A 27,887-nucleotide genomic window follows, 5' to 3' on the forward strand; every position below is an offset into this window, starting at 1 on the left:
TTGATTACACCATGGCAGATCACATTAATAATGGATGAGTTCATGTCACTATAGTCCCTTCAATATGGTGACATCAAGTCTGTGCATAGCATCACAAACACACGTGCTTGTGGGCCCACGCGGACTACTGCCCTCAGCCTATGCTGCGCACGAGTAGGTCAAACATTTGGAACTGAGTCTTGATATCCTAATGTGCGAGTTCATATGTACATGGGACGTTTGAAGTGACTATACTCCCTTCAATGTGGTGCCACCAGGTCATAGTAGTACATCACAGCCGCAAGATCCTGTGGCCTCACTCGGACTACTGCCCATGGCCTACACTGCACTCAAGTAAGTCACAGATTTGGAACTGAACATCGATTTTTCAATGGCAGAGTACATATCATTGCACGCAAGGAAAGGTGTAAGAGGAAGACGCGTTGCAGTCAGGAGGAAAAAAGGATCATTTTTACGGAGGTGACCGAACACTACCGACAACTGCCCTGGTGTCACTAACTGCGCATTGCGAGCCAACAACACGTGGCTGTGGGCGACTGCTGACCGCTGCCTACGGCCTACACTGTGGTCCAGTAGGTCACAGAGTCTTGATTTGGCAATGGCGGAGTTCATATCAGTGTACCGGCATCATCACAGACTGCATCCCCTCTCAGCGCCGGTGCCACTAAGTCTGTTCACCGACATTCATGGACACTCTCTGGCTGTACATAGGTGGCGTCTGAGTCTATGGACTAGGGGGTGATTTTCATCCTCATGCAGCTGATACCGAATTGGGGTGGCAACAAGGCTGCCGCTGTCCACTCCTCCATTTGCTGCTTCCGGATAGCATTAGACCTCTGCATCATGCCCTGGAGGACACCTTCCACTGGGACAACCCTTCGCCACATTCACCTTCGACATCGACGAGGACCCGCTGAGTCTACGTGGCCCTACCTCAGTGGACGCAAGTCACCGTCCCATGGCGGTGTGCCTGTGCCGGGCGCTGTGCCTCCGGGGCCACTAACTCTGTGCAGCTCAAGTCAGGAACCCTGTTTGATTCAATATTTGCTGGTCTCTGTGACAATGGCCTCGGGGTCGTCAACGCCATGTGTCTGTGGCCCTGCGCTGTCTCCTGCCTCCAGCCTCAATTGCGGTCCACCAGGGATCACACATCTAATCGAGTCCTAACCGGCCCGGACGTGGCATCACTGCAGGAGGCACAGGCCACCATCGCCAGGACCACCACCAACCTCCATCTGCCAGAATCGAAACAGTGGTACTGGCAGACTAACGGAGTTGCTCACACCTGTCACCTCAGGCAGTGTGGGAGACCTGGAACGTTGATGTGGAAGATGATGCAGGTCCAACACACCCCACTGCGTCTGCATCAAGAATATCCCGAAGGGGCACAATCCTAGTCATTTTCATCACATGAGCGCGCTCAGCTCTAGTGCCCCAACCTCAGTGCACTGCAACTCACGTACACTTTACATTACATTGTGCTGTGTACAGTGGACGCAAACATGTCACCGCAAGCAGCGTGTTAGAGCTTGGAGATGTAGCTTTGTCGTCACCCACTCAATTTGTAATGGGAGTGGACTAGGCTGTCGTACGCAGAGCCAGCGTGGGTGTGTGACTGATGTTTGCGTGCCCCTGGGCGTGGTTCTTTACCTGGAATGGGGACCTGCATGTATCTATGGCAGTGTGGGTCTCCTTTGTGGGGTGTAGGTGGTCCCTGAAGGATAATGGACACCCACATATGTGATCTAATTCACCTTCCATGGGTTCAGACCCCATCCGCACCTATTCGTTCACCTCCTTTTGGCATTCTGACACCTGGCATTGGAATGCCATATGTGGGTCGGTGAAGGGTTGGAAGCCAGCCGGGCTTGCGGGTGCTTCATGCTGTGTGGTCAGTTGCAGGGTCTGTGTTTTCCTCTGAGTAGCTTGGCTGTCCTGGTCCTGGTGGTGGGTTGCATGGATTGTCCATGGGCTGTTGTAGGGCATCGGTGTCAAAGGTGCGGTGGTCCTCTCAAGCATCACTGATGTGTGGTCTTCTGTGCTCTGCTGGAGGTGTTGTGTGTCCCTCTGCAATATGAAGGGGAGATGCATGTTGACATTGTGTTGACATGTATGATGGCGCATTGTTCTTGTTTACATGCAGACTGTATGACAACGTACATTGTGGCTGTTTGGGAGGTGCAGGATTTAGATGCGGGACCGTGTACATTTGGACTACATGACAGATATGAGGTTGTATGCGTACATTTCCATTTCACAGTTTCCAGCTCTGTCAGATGTAGCAGGCCTGTTTCTGCACGTGTGCGGACCCAGTTGTGTCCTCTGTTATGCAGAGTTGTGTTTGCACATTGTACCACATTGTCATCAATGTGGGTGTGCTGTTCTTGCTATGTGTGTGTGCTGGAGTGTGCCACAGGGATCATGGTGCATGTGTGCCATTGTGCCCATCTCCCCCGTCCCCCCAGTCCCTGGTTGTTACTCACCCTGTTTATGTTGTGTCAGGTCCTCCCGAGCTGTATCCGCACTCCTGACTCCTTGCACCATCCCACCTCCTGTCATTGTTGCTGCCTTCCTGTTGGCAGATGCTTTGTGCCTGGTTTGGATTTTCACATCATGCCAGCACCTCTTGGCCTCCTCCATTGGCCTCCTCGACACTCCAACTTCATTCCCGGTAGTCTAATTGTGGGTCAATTGATGGTAGTGTTCTGTCACCTCCGTGACACTAATCTGGCTTTGCTGTGGACTGCAACCCGTCTTCCTCTCCCCCTTCTCCCTGGCCTTCCCCCCTTGTGGGGTTCGCGTTGGCCTCTGCGCTTGGTCAGGGTGCATCCATGTTGCTACGCACTTTGGATTGTTTCTGGTGTGTTGTTTTTGTAGCTTTTATAGTGCATTTTCCCACCAGACACGTCGGATTTGCAGGCCTGCCGCTGGTTTTCGCTGCTTTTTGTATCGCGAATGTCCTTATCGCAGCTTTTTTTGCATTCATGTTTTGCATTTTAGCGGCGTGGCATGGAATTTAACGCAGCCATTTGATGCGTTATCTGGAGTCTATTGCATGGTATCGCCGAGTAGTGAATACTTGGTTAACACAGCATAATTTTCCCGCAATGGACTGCGATGTTGAGAGTTGCGTTAAGTTACTTTTGTGATGGTTATCACACGTTCTTGAGAATATGCCCCTTAGTCTCTCGATTCATGAAATCTTTACTGTGGTAGGCCAATCTCTTTGCAATAGGGACTGCAATAAGACAGCTAGAGCCAAAGCCACCCGTTACAAAGGTCAAAGAAATTCTGCCTTGTTATAGTTGAAAAGTGTTGCTTTAAGTGATACTGTGAGAAGTATTTTTGGATGTGGCACGTTGCTCTCCCACATGGCAACACTCAAACGTTTTCATAGGGTTTGCAACGTAGGCCCTCATTATGAGTGCTGTATTGCCCCCGGGAGCATTAACTCTGGGAAGAATGCCACTCTAAGCCATTACAAGTTGGTTGATATTTCTGGTCTTGACCCGAACCTTTCCAGACCCACTGACACAAGGTCCAGTTTCAATGGCTGCAGATGTGCCCCCAGTGAAACGACTGCAAGGACAGAGGGGTTGGCTGCAGCCAGAAGCTCAGCACCGCCCCTGCCTCACAGCTGCAGCACCACAGGTGAGCATACTCCCCCAGACGAACAATATCCCCACCTTGACATCCCTACCTCCTGCCCACACACCCTAGCTCTTCCAGCCCTCATGTTCACATTATCCACGTGCTCTGACCAGTTGGAAAATGTCAGCTAGCTTGGTCCCAGTAACAAAGCCGAACCACCAGAAAAAAAGACCGACAACAAGATTTACAAACATTTGTCGCTGTGGTGTCATTACAAGAATGATACAATCCTGCACAAAATGTGTTTATTTTATTTACTTTTTTGCTCTGGAAAGTTGCATAAAAGTAAGGCAAAGCGTTACTCTGAGCCCAGGGGGTGTTCCATAGGTGATACATGGGTGTTCCAGTGCAACCACCCATGTTTTATTTTTTGTTTTTTAAAATATTTTTATTAGGAAAAATGTTCACATACAGCACAGCACAGTGCATCATAACAATAAATAAAACCAAAAAAAGAGTCAACAATGTAGCTACTTGTGTACAAAATCTTTTAGACAAAGCAAAAATAAAAGTCAATCACAGGGTCTATATTAATGCATATATGTTCAACCCTCTGACATATGTTAAACATGAACAAGGGGACCCCCTCAAACAAATAAATTATGGCCCAGGAACCGAGGGGAGAAAGAATACACAAGGCTAGAAGGGTGTTCCTGCAATGGCCGTATAACTCAATATTGTGAGTGCATCTCTAATGAATCAACACAAGTAGTGACAGAAAGAGATAAGGTACCAACGACATTCCTTCAAAAAATATATATTTTTTATTTGCTTATTCTATTTTGTTTTTATGTGGGTATAAATACATATAAATTCTTGATCAACAAATCTTCTTTATACAGTTCATAAGAAATACATGAAGTGTTTGAAAAAATTCATAAAGGACAACAACCAATTTTAAAATCCATAACACATTAATAGGAATTCCCCTGAAAGACAATCATACACGGCAACTCACTTACGTGCTAACAATCATACTACATTCATACCACATACACAGATGAGAGAAGGAACTGGATTCCAATTAGCAAGATGGCTACGCTAATGTGGTACAAGGGCTCCAAGGTGTAGTTGTTGGCCCTTGTGGCGGGTCTACGCGCGTTTCGGTGGGCAAGCCACCTTCATCAGGACCTTGTACATCGAATTGTGCAGATAACAGGGGATCAGATAAGAGAGCAATTGGCAAAGTGATAGATCAGCTATCATCAAAAACAGGTTCTTTTAAAGGAGTAGAATGGTAGGGTCACTCGAATGGCACTGCATCCAATTGCCATGTCGGAGGTGCTAGGTGACCCTCAAAGCTTCATCTTGATGTCTTTAAATATCAGATTCTGTATAGGCGAAGTGGGCAAGATGTTCCCATTACATGGTGGGTTCTGAAGAAATACTCCTATTAAATACAGAGTCCCAGGGTACTGAGGTCCGCGTAGTGCATGAATTCCTATGTTATTTCGATCTAATTCTGAGTGGCGATTATTTTTCAAAAAGAGCAGGCACTCTGCGAGGTAATTGGATACTTTGAGGCCAACGCGACCCTTTGAATTCGGCGAGAAGCGTTGAAGCATCCACGCGTCCCCAGGGATCTCCGGAGATCCCTGGGGACGCGTGGATGCTTCAACGCTTCTCGCCGAATTCAAAGGGTCGCGTTGGCCTCAAAGTATCCAATTACCTCGCAGAGTGCCTGCTCTTTTTGAAAAATAATCGCCACTCAGAATTAGATCGAAATAACATAGGAATTCATGCACTACGCGGACCTCAGTACCCTGGGACTCTGTATTTAATAGGAGTATTTCTTCAGAACCCACCATGTAATGGGAACATCTTGCCCACTTCGCCTATACAGAATCTGATATTTAAAGACATCAAGATGAAGCTTTGAGGGTCACCTAGCACCTCCGACTTGGCAATTGGATGCAGTGCCATTCGAGTGACCCTACCATTCTACTCCTTTAAAAGAACCTGTTTTTGATGATAGCTGATCTATCACTTTGCCAATTGCTCTCTTATCTGATCCCCTGTTATCTGCACAATTCGATGTACAAGGTCCTGATGAAGGTGGCTTGCCCACCGAAACGCGCGTAGACCCGCCACAAGGGCCAACAACTACACCTTGGAGCCCTTGTACCACATTAGCGTAGCCATCTTGCTAATTGGAATCCAGTTCCTTCTCTCATCTGTGTATGTGGTATGAATGTAGTATGATTGTTAGCACGTAAGTGAGTTGCCGTGTATGATTGTCTTTCAGGGGAATTCCTATTAATGTGTTATGGATTTTAAAATTGGTTGTTGTCCTTTATGAATTTTTTCAAACACTTCATGTATTTCTTATGAACTGTATAAAGAAGATTTGTTGATCAAGAATTTATATGTATTTATACCCACATAAAAACAAAATAGAATAAGCAAATAAAAAATATATATTTTTTGAAGGAATGTCGTTGGTACCTTATCTCTTTCTGTCACTACTTGTGTTGATTCATTAGAGATGCACTCACAATATTGAGTTATACGGCCATTGCAGGAACACCCTTCTAGCCTTGTGCAACCCTCTGACATACCCTCCTCCATCTCTGGATTGGTTCCCATATTTTCTTCCCCAACCCCCTTGCCCCCTACCCTTCCTAGCATAAATGCCCTTTTCTAGGTTACAGACACCCAGGAGGTTTGCAAGCCATTGTTGCATTGCAGGTGGTATTTTGTCCAACCAGACCCCAGCTATAGAGTCTTAGAACGGCCATGGCCACGAATAAGAACTCCCCATGAGTACCAACCAGATCTGAGCTTACTCCAAGTAATATCAAAGGTGGGGGGAGAGTAGTACTGACCCCTAGCGAGCGGGCAAGAACAAGTTGAATATCTCTAATTAGAGTTGTGGGCAAGTGGCAAAAGTGTGGATGATGTCCGCCTCTGGTGCATTGCCACGTATGCAGGTGGTCCCTGACGTGCCTCCCCACTGAGCTATTCTTGCCCGGGTAAAATAGAGAGAATATAGCGTCTTGTAGTGCTGGGCTTGAAGTGAGGCCGAGCAGAGTACTGAGCTACCTAGATCTAAGGAATCTTGAAAGCAGCCTATTTCGATACCCAGTTTACTAGCCCATTTGGTTCCATGCCTTTCCAAGTCGTCGGATTTGGCTGCCGCAAGGACTGCATAGAAACTGCGAATTGAGCACTCCCCACCCTTTTCTATGTTATCCAATATATCAATGTTGGTAAACCCTGCAGCCCCTCCATGTTTATTGCTCAAAAAACTCAGAACCTGCAAGTATTTGAAGAAATTCTTCCTATTGATGCGAAATTTTGTCTCGAGATTAGTAAACTGGAGAACCTCCTCTGACCCCAGCTTGTCCCCTATCTTCAGAATCCCTTTATCTGCCCAATTTGCCAGAACTGAGTCCGAAAAAATCGTTGCAGGTAGGGATCTGTTTTTAAACGAATGCGTATACCTATTGAACCTCCCCAGCCCGAATTTCTTCAAAAAAGCAGCCCAAATTTTATGGGCAGCACACACTGTCTTAAACCTTGTTCTTTTAAAGTAGGAGGAATCCGTATAATTAAGGAAGCTATTCTCCATCTCAGCGCCCAATACGGTTGCATAGACCTCAGTAGAAAAAGACGTAATTTTAGGATCCAATCCCCCACCTCCGATCAGGCCTTGCATATATTGCAGGGCCGAAGCCCAATAATACATCCTGAAATCTGGGGCCCCGTCCTCCTCTATCGCTAGGAAGGGTGATAAACCTATATGCCCTCCTTGTTTTTCCGTGAGCCCAAAGAAATCTGTTCAAGATTGCCTCTAATCCATTAAACCATTTAGCCTAAACAAATAATGGTATAGCCCTGAAAAAATAAAGACATTTAGGCAGAATTATCATTTTGATAATGTTTGTGCGATCTACCAATGATAAGTGGAGATTGTGCATTCTCTCTAGATCAGATTTTACTTTAGACATTAGGGGTGCCGTATTCTGTTCCACTACCCCGTCTAGATCTGGAGAAATCTCAACCCCTAAATAAACTGCAGAGCTCACTACGCGGCTATCATTACAAACATGGTGAGAACTTTTGACTATCTGGGTCTTAGCCTTGTTAAGATTATAGCCCGAAACCCGACCAAACTGCTGCGCTTCCAATTCTATCTCACCAATAGCTAGAGCAGGATTCAATGTAACAATTGCCACATCGTCCGCGTAGGCCAGCGTCTTAAATTCCTTACCGTTTATACTTAAAGCAGGGATGTTTAGGTTAGCTTCTAGCCTCCGTAGTAGGGGGTCCATAGATAGCGCGAATAGCAATAGTGATGAAGGACAGCCCTGCCTGGTCCCCCTGTTAATCTGCACCAGGGCAGTGTGCCCTCTGTTGATCCTAATCCGGGCTGTGGGTTCTCTATACAGTGCTTAAACAGCCATGATGTACCCTTTCCCTAAGCCATACCGTCTCATTACCGCCCACAGGTATTCCCAAGAGACCCTATAGAACGCCTTTTCCGCGTCTATGACTAAAGCTGCGATAGGGTCCCCCGGAACTCCTGTGGCGTCGAATAAAGTGATTAACTGTCTAATATGTTGAGTAGTGCCCTTCCCAGGTATAAACCCGTGTTGTGTAAGACTGACCATTCCCTCGATTACCCTAGCTAATCTTTTAGCTAGGATATTTAAAAAAATCTTCGCATCCAAATTCAGCCTCCACCTACCCCCCCCCCCCCCCAGGATTTTGGAATTGAATTTCCTTGCTGAGCCTGTATTACAATATTTAGGATCTCAGAGATGAGCACGTCATGAAATACTTTATAGAATTCGACCGGGATCTGGTCCGGGCCCGCTGCCTTTCCTGACGGAAGATTCACTAGTGCTGAAACTACCTCCTCTAATTTAATCGGGGATTCCATTATGATCTTCTCTTCTTTTGGGAGGGTCGGGCAGAGCTGTGGCTAAAATAATCTTGTTTATCTGCCTCACCGCCGCCACCTTCCTGCCCATAGAGATCTGTGTAAAATTGCCTAAAGATTTCCCTCACTTCCTCTGGTTCGGATACTGTTTTACCTTGACTATCTAGAATCTCCTTAATTTCTCCTGCCGCTAACTTCTGGCTGGTACAGATTACTAAGACGTGTCCGACCCTCTCGCTCAGCTCATAAGATCGTTCCTTCTTAGCTAGGTAGCTAGCTGCCGTTTTACTAGCAATGCCTTCCACTGCTTCAGATTTTAATGAAATTATTTTAAGTAGTTGATGTTCCAAAGGCATATTCTGCTGAATTAACAAATTCAAATCCTCCTCTGCCTTAACTAGTTTTTAAACTATTTCCTCAACTCTGGCCCTTTCCAATTTCTGTTTATGAATCGTATAACTCAATGTCTCCCCTCAGGCTCCTGCCTTGAATGCATCCCATACGATACCTGGAGATGCACTCCCTCTATTAGTCTCCCAAAATCCACTTATCCAGTTGTTCATAAAGTTAATATATCCGTTATCCTTGAGTAAAGCTCTCTCGAAGGTCCAGGTATTTTCCCTCCTGCCTACCCCGTTTAATTTAATAGTTATAATTAAGGGATTGTGATTTGATACTATTAGGGGGTGTTTCTCTATTTGAGATCTGGCCAGCAAAGACTTGGATATCAAAAAATAATCTAATCTAACCAGGATTTTATGAGGTGCTGAAAAAAATGTACTACCATCCATTTGCGGGTGCAGTCTTGCCCAGAGGTCTGATAATGAGTTATGCTGTGCCATAGCTGCTATTGCACGATATGCTTTTTTCTTTCGGCCAGTATACCCCTGCCCTGCTTGTAAATCAGACCCTGAAGGTCTATTAACATTAAAGTCCCCGCAGCATATAATTGGTTCAGACCAGTAGGCTAATTCCGTATCCAATTATTCAAAGATATCAGGGTCATCTTCGGTGGACCCATATACTGAGACTAGCGTAAACGTGTCTCCCCTGCACACAATTTCGACTATGAACCATCTACCCCATTGGTCCTCTTTCTTTTCTTTTTAGTAACCAAAAAGTTCCTTCCTTTGCCCAAAATAGCCACCCATCTAGTTTTAGACCCTTGATTTGTATGGATTAACAATGAGAACCCTAGTTGTTCCAACAGGAAGCCCTTTCGCCCCTATATATGCATTTCCTGCAGGCAAACAAAATCCAGCCGCATTGTTTTAAGGAGTCAAACGTGAGAAAAAGTGTTAATTACTATGCCTAGACAAACATTAACACTTTTTCTCACGTTTGATATGTCCTGTACAGTGCAGCACAGATGCAAAAGTGGGAAAAGTTAGAGGAAATACAAGTATTTCTCCTTTTTAGCAGCTGTTTCAAGTGCCATTTTTTTGTGCAAACCCTGTTTTTAAACCTTTGTAGATATGGTTTTGCATCAAAAACCATGGGTGATGGTAAAGGAGGGTGAATTGCTGCAAGAAATGGGGTTGATGTCACAGGGTGCTGCACTTGTATTGGTCAGTTGGTGTTGAGCTGCACTAGTATTGGTTGGCTATGTCATAGAGTGTCGCACTGGTATTGGTTGTGTGTGCCGGACAGAGAATTGTGGGTGAAGGATCATTTTATGGTTTAATGAAAAGTAATTTGCGAATTTTGCATATATTGACTGATTTTTTTTAAGCACTACAAAGTCTAATGAAGGGACTTGTTACTATACCTGTTAGAAAGGGAGAAAAAGCACCAGCCGGAGGTACACTGGGTCATTATATGGTAATAAATGTAGGTCTTCACACATGTATTTGGCTTGAACAATGGCATAGGATCATTGAGAAAGAGGGTGCACTGACAGTTCTCTGATATGGCACACAAAAATTGAGAATCATTAAACATTTAAGGAGGATGTTGTATGACATGAAACAGCCTCCTAGGTCTGTATGATACAAAGCACTTAGGGCCTCACTCATGAAAACTGTTGCATTGCTGTGTAAAAACAGCGATGCAACAGTTTTCACTGTGCCCTCCTTGCAACACCAAGGATGTGCTCTATTTAATGTACGGCACTCCATGTCACAAGGAGTTATAGATACGTCAGTATTACTGAGGTGCTTAATTTGTAAAAAAAGAAGTCCCGGTGCTCTAAATTGTTTCTGCTGCCACTTCTTCCAGTTGTCCACCTAGGTACATTCCGGGCACCACCAAATTGCATTATATGTCATGTCCACCCCCCAAACATAGCAGTATAATATACAATACAAGATGATTAAAAATATCCTTTATGCCCTTAGTGCAAAAACGTAGGAGGTAAATGACATAGGATTAAAACAAGTATTAGAGATTGCTCTCTACGAACCTAATGAGCCTTAGTGCATGTTTAGAAAACACTTAAAAAAGTTAAAAATTCAATGGCAGAACATTTCCTAGGGCGACTTGTAAAGAGAATCAATTAGTGCAGAGGCTGAAAGAAAAGATAGTTGTAAACATATTGGTCTCATCCATTTTCGCTGAAACAATAATAATGCAGGGCAAATAAATAACACATGATTAAGATCCTGCAGGCCATTATTGCACAAATTACAAATCAGTGATGAGCCATCCCATTCAGGCAATAAAATATTTAAAGGGAGCATACACTGCTTCAATAATAGCCAAAAACGGCACACTCCATGAGGCAGGTTCCAAGAAAGGTAGGCCTGTACTCTAAGTAGGGATTACCTAATTGAGATTTTCTCCGATCTATTACTATTCCTAATGTATGAAACTCTTTTGAGTTTCATTGGCGATTCCTAATGGGTCACAAATAGCTCTACCTCATGGATGTTCATGAGTTAGGTCGCTTTGTGACCCATTAGGAATATACGCCATCACACGGATGGTGGCCTGCTGAGGTCAGCAGATCACCATGTCTGTGATGGCTTTTAAATAAAGCAAACTTTTTTTTCTAAAGCAGCCCATTTTCCTTGAAGGAAAACGGGATGCTTTGCAAAATGAAACATTTTTCCCTTCATTTTTTAGAGCAAGCCGTGGTCCGTGGGACCACTGCCTGCTCTTAAAAAAAGTTTTTCTTACATTCACAAAGGAAAAGGGGTCCCTCTTCCTGTTTGCGAATGGGTACCCACCAACTTGAAGTTGGTGGTAAAATGTGAATGATTTGTGACAGCATTCACGGTCACAAACCATTCATACATACTGTTACAATTTGGTATTTGCCCCTTCTAAATACCGCATCACAATCCCATTTTGCGATTTGATAACAGTTTACCAAATTGAACAAGCTTTGGCATAGCCAATAGGTCTCGCTTTTGGGACCTTATAAATATTTAGTTATGCAGCACAATATCCTTGGTGCAATAACATCATCTGTTGCATGGCTAAAAACTTATAAGGTCTCAAAGGCGAGACCTATTGGCTATGCCAATGCTTGTTTCTGCTGTGACCTGTTGGCAATTTGCCCTCTAAAGCATAATTTTTGCAAACCAACATAATGTGCATTGAGATAATTGTATGGCTGCATTTATATGTACACTTACACTTTGCAAAGTGCTGCAATGTCATTATCCTGCCGCCAATGTAGAGGTCTTATGATGGTCACCCACCATAGATTGCACAAGTGTGCAAAGTGCAGTAGTTTATTTTTCAACAACACACATTTATCAGCAAATATATTTAATATCGAGGGCTGTTTCTTTTTTTATACAAAAAAGTATTTTGGTGTGAAATATGTCCTTGTGCCTATTTTTGATGCAAAGATGCATTTTGATTTAAAATAATAGTGCCAGAAAAACAGAAGCACAGTGAACAGCAGCTCACATTCTCGTTCTCCTGTGCATTCCCTGTCATTTTTTACCACAATTGGTGCATTTGCACTAAATTTATACTGCAAATGGCAAATAATTAATCAAAGTGACATAATGCCAGAATTTTTCTTATTATAGGTATGCAATCTTGGAATTTCTCTAGTAAATGTAATTTGAAATTTCTGAAATTACACAAATTAAGCCAGTGTCATTTACATTTTGTCCTGAGCCTACTTTTCTCCTCTAACTCCATGATTGATCTAGGCCAGCTCTGTTATCAATATTCTCTTCACTTTGTCTTCCACTCCCTGTCAGAACCTCTGCTATTTCCTTTAATGGACGTGGGCTACTTTTAGAAAATGAGTTTCATATATGGAAAAGCAAATGAAGAGACTGAGATCTGCTGTCCCTTGAAGGCCATGATCCCTGACTTTGGACAATCACAGGGGTTGCAAATTTCACCACCCTAATTAATATTCAATGCTATTTTGCGACCCCTTCCAAAATTTCAATGTACGGAGTAAACACTTAGCATGGAGGTCTTATTATAAAGTGGGCACCCATTTGCAACCAGTCAATGTAAAAATTGCACATCATGGTTTTCAAATAAGTATTAGTTGATTGGGTCCTTAGAGCAAAGGAATCGCCTCTGATCGTTGCAGATTAAATGTACTCTATGATTGGAACCAAAGCATTTCATTGCATCCATGGCACTCTGAAAGAGGAGCTATAGATCTGGTCGTAAACCAACTCAAGCAATGCGACAACACAGGATGTATTCAGCAAGCTTCTGCAAGCTAGTGAGAAGTGGAAAAGTAAATCCTGATTAATCTTAAGGTATACGGTTTAAGCAGCAATGCTAATATGTAAACATACCTCGGTGAACACCACAGGTGCTGGCTGTTATCATATGTGCCCCTTATAGACGTGGACAAACAGGCACACTCACCTAAAACTTTAGAGCAAAAACAGAATAGAATACGAGTCATATTCTGCAAAACAAAGTGAAAGTGTGAGACGTGGAAAATATATTAGCGGAATAAAATTGTATACTGTATTGTTATTGGCCCAAGACTAAAAGTACGATAGATAGATAGATAGATAGATAGATAGATAGATAGATAGATAGATAGATAGATAGATAGATAGATAGATAGATAGATAGATAGATAGATAGATAGATAGATAGATAGATAGATAGATAGATAGATAGATAGACCGTACGTACATCTGGCCAGTTAAATGAAGAAACTTGCAACCTTGTACAAAGAAGTAAAGGACAGCGTTCTAGGGTATACACACTAGGTATGCTCTGAAGATTAGATATTTCATTTCCACCCAATTGAACCAACAGCAACCACCAATGAACACTACATCGAACATTACAATCATCCCAAATTCAACAATTTCCCACTAGGTCAAGATGAATACAGACAACAAGAATTCCCAGGATCTAGATTACGGAGATGAAAACATTGATCACAAAATAACATATAATTCAATCGTTAACAGTAGCCTCTGATATTTACAGTGTTTAGAATAAAGCAGAAGGGCTTGTTTGTTTCATTATGGGTGGGTAATCCGGACTGACTGCTGCTCTGTGGGTCATCTTTGAAATATCCATTAACACCGAATGGAGCTCATGTATTCCTTTAGACACTCCATCCTGAGACAATGCTGCAATGCTTCTTTGGGGCAACAAGACGCTATAAAGACTCATATAAAGACTCACCTATACTCACGCTCACACACAACATTTGGTGGAGAACTATTAAGATACTGGTAAGGGATTAGGGCAGAGGTCTTCAAACTTTTTTAGGTTGAGCCCCCCCAGCTGAATTTATTTAGATGTCGGCCCCCCCACCACTTGACAAAAAATTCTGGAACCTGGTATTCTACATAATTGACCTTCATCTGCATTTCCCAGTCCATATCTGGCTAATAATGTTAAACACAGTAAGAGTGTTTAGAAAACTGCAGGTTTCAAAGAAACTTCTGTGATCAATAAAATGAGTACCATTCAAAGAATATGCTCTCCACTGAGAAGCACTGTAGAGTTACATTTATTTCACCGCATTTTTTATTTCACCGCATTTATTCAGGCCGTACTTGCATGTTTCCAAAGCCTTGTGCTTGTGTTTGGCATCGCAGGAACCTCAGGAACAAAGCCTCGTGCTTGTGTTTATTTTTTCATGCTGTACTTGCATGTTTTCAAAGCCTCGTGCTTGTGTTTGGCATCGCAGCATCCATGCATCCATCCACCCACCCATCCATCCATCCATCCATCCATCATGCACCCACCACTAAGCGTTAGGACGCCTGCGGGTAGCTATCGCGCTATATAAAAACTAAATCCAATCCAATCCAATCCAATCCAATCCACCTATCCATTATGCCCCCATCCATCCATCCAACCATCCATCCATCCATCCATCATGCATCCATCCATCCATCCATCATTCATCCATCCATTCATCCATCATGCATCCATCCATCTCCCCATACATCCACCACCCACACGTCACGCATCCATGCACCCATCCTTCCACCCATCCATCATCCATCCATGCATCCATCATGCACCCATCCATCCATCTATCCATCCATCTATCCTTCATGCATCCATCCATCATTCATCCATCCACCCATCATGCATCCATCCATCCCCCATACATCCACATGCACCCATCCATCCATCCATCATGCATCCATCCATCATTCACCCATCCACCCATCAGGCACCCATCCATCCATCCCCCCATACATCCGGCAGCCACACATCATGCATCCATGCACCCATCCATCATCCATCCATGCATCCATAATGCAGCCACCAATCCATCCATCCATCCACCCATCATGCATTCAACCATCATGCATCCATCCATCCATCTATTCCATCATTCATCCATCCATGCATCCCCCATACACCATCCAACCATCCATCATCCATCCATGCATTCATCATGCACCCATTCATCCATCAGGCATCCAACCATCCATCCCATCACCCATCCATCCACCACCAACCTCTTGGCACACAATAATGTAATGCAGAATTATACTTATTTTGTGCATAATTATAGTTCTTTCACAAAGCCTCGTGCTTGTGTTTTGTTTTTCATGCCGTACTTGCATGTTTCCAAAGCCTCGACCAGAGCAGGAACCTCTTGTGCATTACAATAAGTTGAAACTGCAGGAACCTAGCCTCGTGCTTGTGTTTGGCATTTGACACCGAATTACAATAAGTTTCCGCATTACAATAAGTTGACAGTCGCGGTAAGCGTTGTAATCGCATGCGATGTTAACGGCATCGCGCCGTTGTCGCATGCATAGTGAATGCATGCGATTCAAACGATACTGCGATGTAAAAGTCGTGGTGTGATGGCACCGCGATCTTTTGACATCGATGTAATGGGTGTTTCCTGTCTTTTAAAGACCTTTTGGCATGTTAATGAGGTGTTGATAGTCTTCGCCCCTTCTTAGGGCCCCTGCAGCTCCACTCTGCCTCGCCGCCGTGGGAAACAATGAAAGGTGAAATTTTATGGTGCTGGTGGAGTGCGCGCCCCCCCTGAGATGGTGCGCGCCCCACAGTTTGAATAACTCTGGATTAGGGTCTTCAGAACGATTACACATTTCAAAATAATACATGGTTACTTGGTGAGAATATAAAACAAATGCATTCTATACATTGTAATTCTAACTACCCTTAGACTGAGACTAGGCACGCTGAATGTATCACCATGCAGAGCATGGGCCCTGGGATGTATATAAACACACACTGCCTGACGCTTCTATTTTTAAGACGTTAGCCATCCTTTAACCATACTCCCTACTATTTTTGACCCAGTTGCAGCCTGTTGCAGCCAGGGTGGAACAAGTTAAAGGGTCAGGAACACAGAGGCGAAAGGCTCGCTCTTTTTGTGACAAACATCTTTGTTTTTGTGCAGTGGCTACCACTTGACAACCAGTTATCATCCGGCTTTATAATATGAAAATATTGTATGCTACCCACTGGTGCCCTGCCCTGCCCTGTGCCCTCCCGAAGGCTGTCCATGCAGAGTGGAGATAGGATTCACCCAGTGCATGAGAAGAAACATGTATAAAACCAAATGATGAATTGCAATGTGTGAGTGGCAGGAAACCCACCCCCCCAAAAAAAAATCACATTTGAACATTCTTCATTGCTCGGACCCCTTTCTTACGTAAACCATGTATCTGGAAATACTCTGCCCAATAGTAATGAATATGAAATATGCACATTTTGTAAGTAACAAAAATATGCTTATAAAGTGGTTTCATTTATTCACCTCCTTTGGGTAGCATATTCAAAGCAGCGGAGCCTTGCGCGCCCTGCTCTGTGCTGCTTGCTGGAATAGGAAGAAATGGTGCCGATGTCTAGATAATTGGGTCAAAGTTTCACCCTCCTTCAAAATTGAAACCGTCAAAGACACCAGGCAAAGGCGCGAACCAGCAGGGACAGCTGTGCAAAAAAGTGCCTCTCCCATTATCAGAAACGGCGCTGACAAGGTCTGAAATAATTAAAAGCGACTCCAGATTTCAGCATCTCTCTTTGTTCATAACTCTTTCCTCATAACGAGCACTGCTGTAAGTCACTTTTAGAGATGTGTTTCATTTACACATTGCGCACCACAAGGACTACAACCAGAGACGAATCACAAAGGGAAACAGCCCCCCTTACCCCACCTGGCTGCACAATCATTCCCCGTTGAATGCAGCCTCCTGCTGACTTTAAACCGCGCCCTAAAGATGTGGGGTTTGGACGTAAACATGTTTATGTTTCCGCATTTGCCCGGCTCGTGGGCGCGAAGAGAAATCACACCCACCAGCCTCTGCCACCCCTAGCTGCATCCCAGGGATGCTGGACTCGGAGCGGGTGGAGAGGGTGCTGAGGCAGCAGAAGGGCTCGGATGTAGGTGGAAACTGTAAAGCACGTGCATGAATAAAAGCTGTGTCTTCTGAGCCCTCCAGAAATAAAATTTCACAGAACAGAGGAAAGGGGAAAGAAAGAGATATGTGTAACTCAAAGCACACAGGAAAGAGCGCACACAAGCATGCGAGGATAAAAGAAATGAAAAGACACAACTCACCTTGACAGGGGGTGTTGGATGGGGTCAAAGAAGAGGAGGAAGGAGGTTTGATTTTAGCAGGGGTGATGGTGGTATTATTGAAAACAAACAAGGTTTGGGGCGGAGAGGAGATTAGAACAAGAACAAGAATATCATTGTTGATCGGGTATGTGGTAGATAAATCTATGACAATCTTATAAGGGGTCAAGGCTGCTTGTCATTGCACAAGCACCAACCGAAAAAGTGATGATCAGGCACAGCAGGAGGAACAGATTATCCCAGTGTGTGCTTAAGGGGCTACTAAAATATAAGCGAGAAAAAGATATAATCAAGCACGTCGATATTGCTAAAGGACCAAGCAGAGATAAGAAAGGCAGATGCGGCCGCGAAATTGAAAGTAATGGCCAGCGATGCGGAGAAAGAGATAAGAAAGGCAAATGGCGGCTGCGTGCGTGCACATGAGCGTGCACACAAGCTTGAGGCCAGCAAAAGCTTGTGGGTAGTGCTTTGAAAACCCCCTTACTAAAAGTTGAGCAAGCAGCGCATGCGCTGCTCTAGGCTCGACCTAAAAATAGGGTTTGATACATGTAAAAAACTTTTTAGCGTTTTAAAACGGGGGGATTCTGTGAATCTGACCATTTGCGAATGCAAAATTGGTTGATACATGTGGCCCATGGACGTTCCAAGTGAAGGTGAAGGTTCGGGAACAAGTGGAAGGACTGTACAAACACAGATGAGGGGAAAGACAGTAGACCTGGATAAATTAAAACTAGAATTAAATAAAATGATACTACGAATTCTTGACATGTCCCAATAAGATACCTACCAAGATAATTAGCTCTTGTTTATGTGTAAATATATTACCAGTTGTACTCGACAGGCTTATGAAAGGTTGGCTGAATTAGCTCATAAATACAAAATTGATTACAAAAAAGCTACCCTTCAAGTTTTAATGACTGTGATCTCACCAACATAAGACAATCAGGAATGAAATTACAGATCAGGGAATTAATTGGCTCTATCTGAAAGTGGAGTGAACTGGATAGATGGGAAGGAAGGTGGGAAAAGAAGAAAGTACCAAAGAAAGCCAGACTAGGGGAAGAGGAGGAGGATATACACATTCTTCCCATGAGAGAAGTGCCTGGTGAAAGCTGTGTCCAAGTGTCCTGGAACAGTAGTAATGTTGTTTAATATACAAATGATTTACCAAAATTGAGGTAAAAAACAGTTGAATGGTACAGACAGGTTGGCTTGTTTTTGGAACTATCAAGGGTTCTGTGGATAGAGTTGAATACCATGTCTGAGTTTGTGGTCCCAAATGATTTGTGGGATGAATGAAAAATAGCAGAGGATTGGTCTGGGAAGGAACCTAAAAGACATCCAATATCAAAGGGTCCGTCACCAGTAGTGATGAGAAAGTACCACCAGGTGATTACATTTTTTAAATCAAAAGTATCTCCAAAAGACATTGATCGGGTCAATATTGGCAGAATGACCCAAAAGTCCAAAGAGTCAATACACTCCTATTATGAGAGACTGCTGCAAGTGTTTAAGCTGTACGGCAGGACGGAGGCCATCGACACCAAAGATATGGTACATTTTGCCTTTAGATTTGTGCATGGGTTGAGATCTGTGATTAGCATGATGATTCAGCAGCATTTAATTTGTTGTCAGGGTAAGTTAATTGATGAAATCTTGAGGTATGCAAAATACTGTAGTGATGAATTGGAGATGAGGCAGAAGAAATAGAAAAAGAAGATGATGGTGGCACAAATGAAAGCTGCACAACAAAGCCAGAATAAGCAGTTTGTCAGGAAAATTGGTTCTATGGAGGGAGTGTATCAACAGAGAGTTCCGACAATGCAATGTGGCCATGAGTTTCAAAAACAGGGTAGAGGCTGTGGTGTCTCCATTGATCCGAGTACTGGAATTGATGTGGCGAGTTTGAAGAAGAAGAATCCTTGTCACGTTTGCGGCACGTAGGGGCATTGGAAGTGGGAATGTTTGTCTTGATGTTGGGAATTAGACTCAGAATAATGGATTTGTTCAGCCCCAAAATAATAATCCGGTTCAGACACAGTATGTACAGAGGCAAAGGACACAACATGTTCATGTTCCCCACCATCAGGGAATGAAGGTTCCACAAGCCCCAATGCTGCAACTAAATACATATGCTTCTAGATTTGACCCTAATCAGGTCCCCAATGCAACAACCACCATTTTGTGAATCAGGGTATATTTCAAAAGTACCCTATGATATAAGCAACCAAGGGTTATTGTTCAAATTTGTTGCAATGATGGTTCCTAGGGGAAGAAAGAGGATTGCATGCTTGGAGCAACCTTAGAAATACACCAGAGTGGTCCATTTGTGGACTGTGAGGTGAATGCCTACCTTGTATCATTCTTGATTGATACTGGTACTATCCGCTCTACTGTTAGAACAGCAGAGGTTTCTAAGCTACTTCTCTCTAGAAAAAGTTGCCTATAAACAATTGACTAGCCCTGTCAGTGAAGCAGTACCTGTTAAAATACAGTCCTTTGAGGAGAATCGCTGATTTGTGATGTGTTATTCAAGTCCCGTATGTCTGCTTGGATGAGATCTTTTGTGCAAGCTAAATTGCTCCATTTATTGTACCCCAAGGGGCATAGAGTTCCAAACTCATAATGAATATGTTGTCTTCAAACTTGTAAGTCAGAGTTCAGGTGTCAGACAATAACCTATTTTGACAAGCAATGATTTGCCCCCAACACTGGGAGATACAGTGCAAACTGAAGTCTGGGACTTTACAGGGAAATACATAGGTCTCATCAAAGGTGTTGAACTTATTTGCACAGTGAAACCTAATGCTGAATATCCGAGAATCCCACACTGCTGGGATTACTCCAGTGATTGACTCAATGATTCAACAAGGCATTCTGACAAGATTATGGGGAGTCCAACTACCTCACCCATTATGGGCTGACTGAAACCCAATGGCAAGAATCACATAGTGCAAGACTTGAGAAAGTTTATTACCATAGTAGTTCCCAGTTGTCTTGTGGTAACAAATCCAGCTGTGATTTTATTTCATATTCCAGGTGAGGCCAAGTTGTTCACTGTCATTGACCTTTGTCAAGCATTTTTTTCCAAACCGTTGCATGAGGACAGTCAGATTCTCTTCGTATTTCCGTTCAGCAGTCATGTTTTGGCATGGTGCCAAGTCCCACAAGGATATACAGGGCATCTGTCTACCTTCAGCCAGATCCTTAAAAAGAGTCTGGAGTCTCTGGTAATACCCTATCACTCAGTCTTGGCCCAATACATCAACAACCTATTGGTGGCGTCAAATATACAGGAAGCTTGCATACAAGATACTGTTGCCCTTCTGACCACTTAGCTGAAAATGGACATAAAGTATCGCCGACCAAGTTGTAGTATTGTATGAGAGAAGTCCTGTACATCAGACATCACATTGAGAAAGGAGCGAAGAAGGTGTCCCAAGAGAGAATCTTGCCGATTTTGAGAATGAATCCTCCAACTACTCAGAAAGAAGTTAAGATCTTCCTGAAAATGGTGGGCTGTTGTTGACGGTGGAGTCCCAACTTATCCTTAATGGCCAAGCCTTTACAAAGGCTTACACCCAAGGATGTGCCAAATCTGATACATTGACATAACATTTGCATGCATGCCTTCTCAGAACTCAGTGAAAGTCTCTGGCGTGCCCCACCACTGGGAATGCCAGATTACAATACGTGCTTCACTTTGTTTTGCAGTGAGAGGGAGGACGGTGCTCTCTCAGTGCTTACCCAGAGACAGTGGAATGCTCACAGACCCTCTGCTTATTTTTTAGCCCAGTAGCTGCTGCTTTGGTTGGCTATCTCAAAGCCGTACCTCAACTGGTTTCAGTGTTGAGCAGTGTGAAAGCGTTGTTTGAATCCTTTTGTCCCCAACTCTGTCGAAATATTGTTGGCCCACATCAGAACTTAACATCTCACAAATAGCCGTTTGATTAAGTAGGAACAAGTCATACTTGCTGCTAACAATATGACTCTCAAAAGATGTACTACATGAAATCTTGCAAATCTATTTCCAATTCCTGGAAATTATGTTCTTGAAGGTGAAATTTATGATAACTGTCTCAATGATACTGAACTGTGCACCAAGCTAAGATTGGCATACAATATGTGCTACTATCTGAATCAGATCATGTAATGTTGGTTGATGGCTCCTATTTATCAGACCATGAAAGAAGCCTGAGAGCTGCCTACGAAGTCTGTACTGTCTCAGGTGTTTCAGACCAGCTGAAAGTTACTATTTTCACTGATAGTATGTCTTTGGTGTCGTCCATGAGTAGGACATTTATGGTCACAACAGAGATTTATGGCCTTTTCAGTGTCCCCGATCAGAAATGGAGAAAGCGTGCATAACTTGTTAAAAGCACTACAGTTACCTGCACAGATTGTGTTGATGAAATTCTCTGAACACATCAAAGGAGATGATTATGGAACTGTGGGCAACAGGTATGCTGATGAGATCACCAGATATTGGGCCTTAAATGCTTGTACGTTCAATGGTGAATTTCAAAATGAGGGAACAAATGAGACCTATTACCACCTTTTGCTAACCACTGCTGATACATGGGAGGATGTTAAGAGACTGCAGGAGGAAGTGTCAGAAGCAGAACAACAAGGCTGAGTTAGAGCAGGCTGTGTCAAGAGAGATGAAGATGACATTTGTGTTTCAGGAGATAGAATACCTGTGTTGCCAGTTTGTTACCCCCAATGGCGAGACACTATCATGGACCTGCTCGTGTAGGTAGAGATGCCAGGGTGCATTTGTTTCAGAAACTGTGGTTTAAGCCTGGGTTCGGCCTGATTGCTGAAGGGTTCTGTCATAGATGTGTTGTGTGTCAGCAGATGAATGTAGGAAGAAGAACTGCAGTCACACTGAGTCACATTGGCAGATCAGGTGGTCCCATCAACAGGATGCAGTTAGATTTCACTGAGATGCCTGTGTACAATGGGCTGGGATTTGTCCTGGTGATTGTGTGCATCCTCTGGCGCTGGGTTGAAACCTACCTGAGCAAGAGAAATGACAGTCTCACAGTAGCTAAGTTGTTATTGAGGGAGTTAATTCCAAGATTCAGGTTCCAGATTTCTCTGGAATCAGACCGAAGAACTCCTTTTAATAATGAGATCCTAAAGATGTTGCACATAGCATTGGAAGTGGAGCAGTGGTTACATTGTAGTTACGGACCTGAGGCTTCAGACATTGTGGAGCATGTCAATAGTACACTGAAATCCAGACTTGATAAGGTGTGTGCTTTGACATCTCTGAAGTGGCCTGACACTTTGCCCCTGCTGTTGATGAGTCTACTCAGTACTCCGCATAGGAGGACAGGATTATCTCCACATGAGATAATCATGGGCAGAGCCATGAGACTGGCAGGTGTGCCTGTAAATGCGCTTGTGAACATTACAGAAGACATGGTTCTTGATTACTACAAAGGACTGGCTGATATGGTGCATTCTGTGTCTCATCAGGTTGGAGAGGCTACAGCCCCACCTCAACAGGAGTAGTGCCATGACCTCAGTTCCATCGACTAGGTTATGGTGGAGAAGCACATGAGCAAAATGTACTTGGAACCTTGGTGGTGAGGGCCCTATCAAGTCATCTTGGGCACTACAGCAGCTGTGAAGTACGGAGGTCTCCCCAACTGAGTGCATGCCACACATACTCGCAGAGTCCTGTGTCCCTTTGATGATGTAACAGCACCTTTCCCTGGAGTGCAGGTGGTTACAGTGAGACAAATTGAACAGTTTAGTGCAGCTGTTGGGGATCAACAGTTGAAGTCGGTACAAGAGAGACCCATCCTCTAGTGTTGACTGCGTCAGAATCTCACCCTGGTGAAGAGCCTAGCGCCACAGTATCACGAGTAGTTGCTGGAGACCGATGGCCAAGAGTTCAGGCAAGAAAAAAACAGAGCTTGCCTGAAGTGCGTGTTCCATACACTATTCCAGAAAACACTGAGGAATCTGGGCTAAGTGGTAGTAATGATGAAATGTCAGTAGTAAGAAGAACAAAGAGAGCAAGACTACCCTGTTGAATGTACTCCTCACCTGAATGGACATACCTCATTGCCAATGAATGGGAGAGAGAATTTTGGAGATTTTGTTGTAACAATTAAAATCCAACTGAGCCTCATTGAACTGAACCTTGTGGCTAAACTGAGCTTTGAAATTGCATTGTCATTAAACAGAATGAGGCACTTTATTCTGGATGTGATCATTAATGAATTTGAACTGGGCATTTATTAGAGTCATTTAAATAGATTTTGTAGAGAAGAAAGAAGAGCACCTAAGCCTGGGACTGCCAAAGAAGCATAAGGTTGTTATTTAGAAGAACACAGAGTAGGGCTAAGGAAGACTCACATAGACCTTGCAAATCCCAAAATTGAATTTCATTGCATGGACATTATATGCCACTCTTGCCCAAGTGGAAATCAACAGAGAAGAGTTTTGCTGCTGCTTCATTTCACCCAATTGGTCTGATTTTAGAAAAGGCATGGAACCTAGTAATAATAGTGGTAGACATAAATCCATATGTACAGGAGTGTTAGCTGTAACAACTATAGTATTCATTTATTTACTTGCATGATTGAGCTTACCTACACATTCTAGTACAGGAGAGAATAGTTCCACAACTGTTCCTAAAGCACCACTTCCTACCGACAATAGCTTTACTTCATTTGATGAGAAAGACTTTGTAGTGAAGAAGGTCCACTCAGGAAGGTAGTATTTCAAGACAATTTATTTCAGGAAGATAACAGGTTGTAAGGTACAAGACATCATGAAGATATGTAGTAGTTCAGAGCCCCACCAGGAGCAACCTGTCAGCTGCTCAGCCCATAACCAACTGTCGCTCTGCCTCTCTCAGTCCCAACATTCCGAGGCATCATCTGACTCCAAACATTCCAATGAGACAGAGCACAGGCACTGGCAGAGTAGGTCTGGTAAAACATCTTACAGTATACTCCAGGATACTCAGGAGTAGTTGTGCGCGCTACAAATCCCACCATAACATAATATGCAGGATACTACAGACTTACATGTAGATATAGCTAGAGGAGATTATTCACTGAATGTTTATTCCAAATTTCTTCATGAGTATGTTGATACTATAGATGCTAGGGATTGCTGTGTGTATTTGCAATTACCTGCCTCCACTGTAGAGCGTATCAATTATCACCATATTCCTCTAACTCAGAGGTCTTCAAACTTTTTGATGCCGAGACCCCCCTGTCAAAAAATGTTAGGCATGAGGACCCCTTCCTGACCAAAATGTCTAGAACTTCGTACTCACCATCATCGACAACCAAAAGCGCCCCCAATTCTCACGCCAAATCATTTTACAGTTGGGAAATTAAACTAAACAGTGTTTAGCAAAACCAAATGTTTGTAGATGACTATGGTTCGTGGTCTTTTGGGTTTTGTTATTTGTTTCGGTTTTTGGTAACCATCTTGGCCAAGTGAACAATAAATTCTGAAGGCCACGAGAAAATGCTAAGCGGCTGGCTGCCTGGGTGTCCAGTCACCTAGACTATAATTATGTTCTCGTGGTACAAGTACGGCCAATGGGTATGCCCTTGTAATTTGTGTGCTTGGGCTATACTCAAAGTTCATCTTGAAGCAGACTACCTATACTCATGGTGCATCTCCTGTCCCTATGACCTCTTTCACATCAGTGCCCCTAGAAGTGCCCATACGTTCTTTGCAGGCCATACGTTCAGTACAGTGGGAGGCTTAGTATCTGGAAGGAGAATGACATCCATTGTGAACATGTGTTCCCATGCACTTGGTGCAGGTGCCGGACAACATGTTGCACGGTCAGACTGGCTAAACTGAGCCTTCGTCTCTGACTGACGCTGCAAAAAGTGAGTGTGTGCAAGGCAAGCCTAGGTCGCATTTAACAATACGTTCGAAATAGCCAATTCATTTACAGTTCCAAATATTATGCTTGCCATAATTTTGAGCCTCTGCCTGCCAGCAGTGTTATTATGTAGGCGCATGAATTATTGAAGATTAAGCATTAGGAGCCCTGGTGTGAGGGAGCAGTGAGTAGCAAACAAAACTAGCGTATTCACTGAATCTGCAAAGCCACATGCAGCTTTTATTACACAAAATAATATTTTAATAGCGCACAATCATGACAACCCGTCCCACCTCTCTTTCTATTTATTTTGTTTCGAGGTAACTGTACATGTAGCATGCTTCAACCTCCCTGTCTTGAGACATGCCCAGTGCCAGTCTGCGGGGACTCTGGCGACTTGAGTCAGCTGAGTCTTGTAGATTTATTCATTTATTATGCAGCTGACGAGATGGGGCCTCTCACAGCTTAGGAATCTCGGCCCGGGTGCACGTGGGACACATAAGCCCTGGAGTAGACTGATGCTACTTGTTTGGTTGCCAGGGAGGAGGAAGAAAGCCCAGACATTTACACTTTGTGCCTTATTACTTACCTAGGATAGCCAGAGGCGCACACTGCGGCCTTTACTTCACTATTCATGCCCTGTGCTGAGTGCAGACACATGCACACAACCTCATACACAGTATACTTTGCTGAGGGCAGGCGTGAGCCAAATGCTCTTTTCATGTTGTGCACAGTAGAAGCTAACGCACAGGGAGAGATTATTGTATGGAAATGAGCTCCACACCCGATTGTATACAGTTAACATTGCTTATTTATACTGAATACATGCTATAATATTCAGTCATGGTAAACTGATATTCGTTGCTTGATTTTGCTCGAGAGTGTCTCTCGGTTGTTGCAATGAATTTATGAAAATGTCACACATAGTAATCTGAAACCTTGGCAGCTATGGGACGCGCCGTGTTTAAATAGAAAGATTCAATCTTCCATTGTGTTTCTCTGGAGCAATCAATGAAATTGAGCACGGAGTTAAGGCAGCATAAATAAATAGACACATGCAGGAAAGAATAAAAAAGGACAGAACACAGAAAATAAAGATCAACCGGAGCCTTTGCCCAAATCCCCTCATGGCTCAATCGGGAAACAAATAAGAATCTGTGTGTGCGCGCAAGTCAGTTTCAGTGTATGTCTGCAGCGGGGAAGAGGCAGGTTACCTAATTAAACTGGGAAGCTTTGGGTTGCCTGGGAAATAATCCGGAAGTAACGCGGAGATCCTAATGAAGAGGCAGCAACGAGGCACAAAGCAGCACACGAGGTGAAAGCAGGGATGGCCAAGGAAGGCAGCAGTGCCAGAGTGAATATTGCAGAACTCCCTCGAAGTACAGGCTGCATTTCAAAGGTTCTGGTCCATCTTTATGGACAAAGTTTGCGGGCATTTCCTGGTATGCATGCTGCAGTCTCTCTGATTGGAGGACATGTTTTGATGACGTAGCCACATTATGATTGGCTTATTTTACCTAGTCCTCCAATCAGAGAGCCTCCTGAGATGCAAGTATTTCTAAACCAAAACGAAGAGGAAACGTTTTGGATATGAGGCAGACGTGAGGCTGGTGAATGCGCGACCCCCTTCATATGACTCCACGACCCCCCTGGGGGTCGCGCCCCATAGATTGAAGACCTCTGCTCTAACTTATGGTGTGTCCTGTAGATTCCAGATGAGCCTTTTCTATGGAAAAGGACATCTCCAATTTTATTACTCAAACTAAGACTTGGTTTTAGTTGAAGACTTCTTTAAACCTACAATGGCATTAGGCATTGCATATGCTTATGGACACAACCTGACTTGCATAGTGAAAGATGTTGAGAAGAAATGTATAGATTCAGTGGAAGAAAGGAGAAGAAATATAATGGCCAGAGCAGCAAATCATACAAGTTCACCAAATTGGTCATAGGGGGCACTTATGCATAAAGCAGCAGGAACCATACCAACTTTAGCATTAGATTGGCAACATCATGGGAAATTGTGTGTGTATATTATAGAAAATCCAATTTAGATACAAATTTTGTGGGCAAGAGTGAATGTGATCATACTTTTGAAACCTGTAGAAATTGGGAATTAGATTTAGATGGAGGGGATCCTGTTATTCCCGGAGTTTACAATATACGTTGGCATAAACGCTTATTACAGGTTACCCAGGAGATGATATAATACATGCTATATTGGAATAGTTTTTAAGAACATTCATTACGTGGGGGGGCATGGCCACGGCGGCAACCGTAATGGCCGCTCCGCTATGAGGCTCCTCCGAGCAGGCTCCCGAGACGGACGAGCGAGGATGTAATCTGCATCCCTACTGACACCAAACGCCATGTCCTGCCTGCAGGTGACCTGGGGCTGCCAGGGAAGACGTTTTTGAGCCGCGGGAGCGGCTGATCGCAGCAATTGCGGCGGAAGGGATCTGAGGCCTCCGGACCTCGGCGCCATCTTCCTTCTGCGCTGGTGCGCC

The sequence above is a fragment of the Lissotriton vulgaris genome, chromosome 1_1 (assembly GCF_964263255.1).
Source record: "Lissotriton vulgaris chromosome 1_1, aLisVul1.2, whole genome shotgun sequence".
Lineage (NCBI taxonomy): Eukaryota > Metazoa > Chordata > Amphibia > Caudata > Salamandridae > Lissotriton > Lissotriton vulgaris.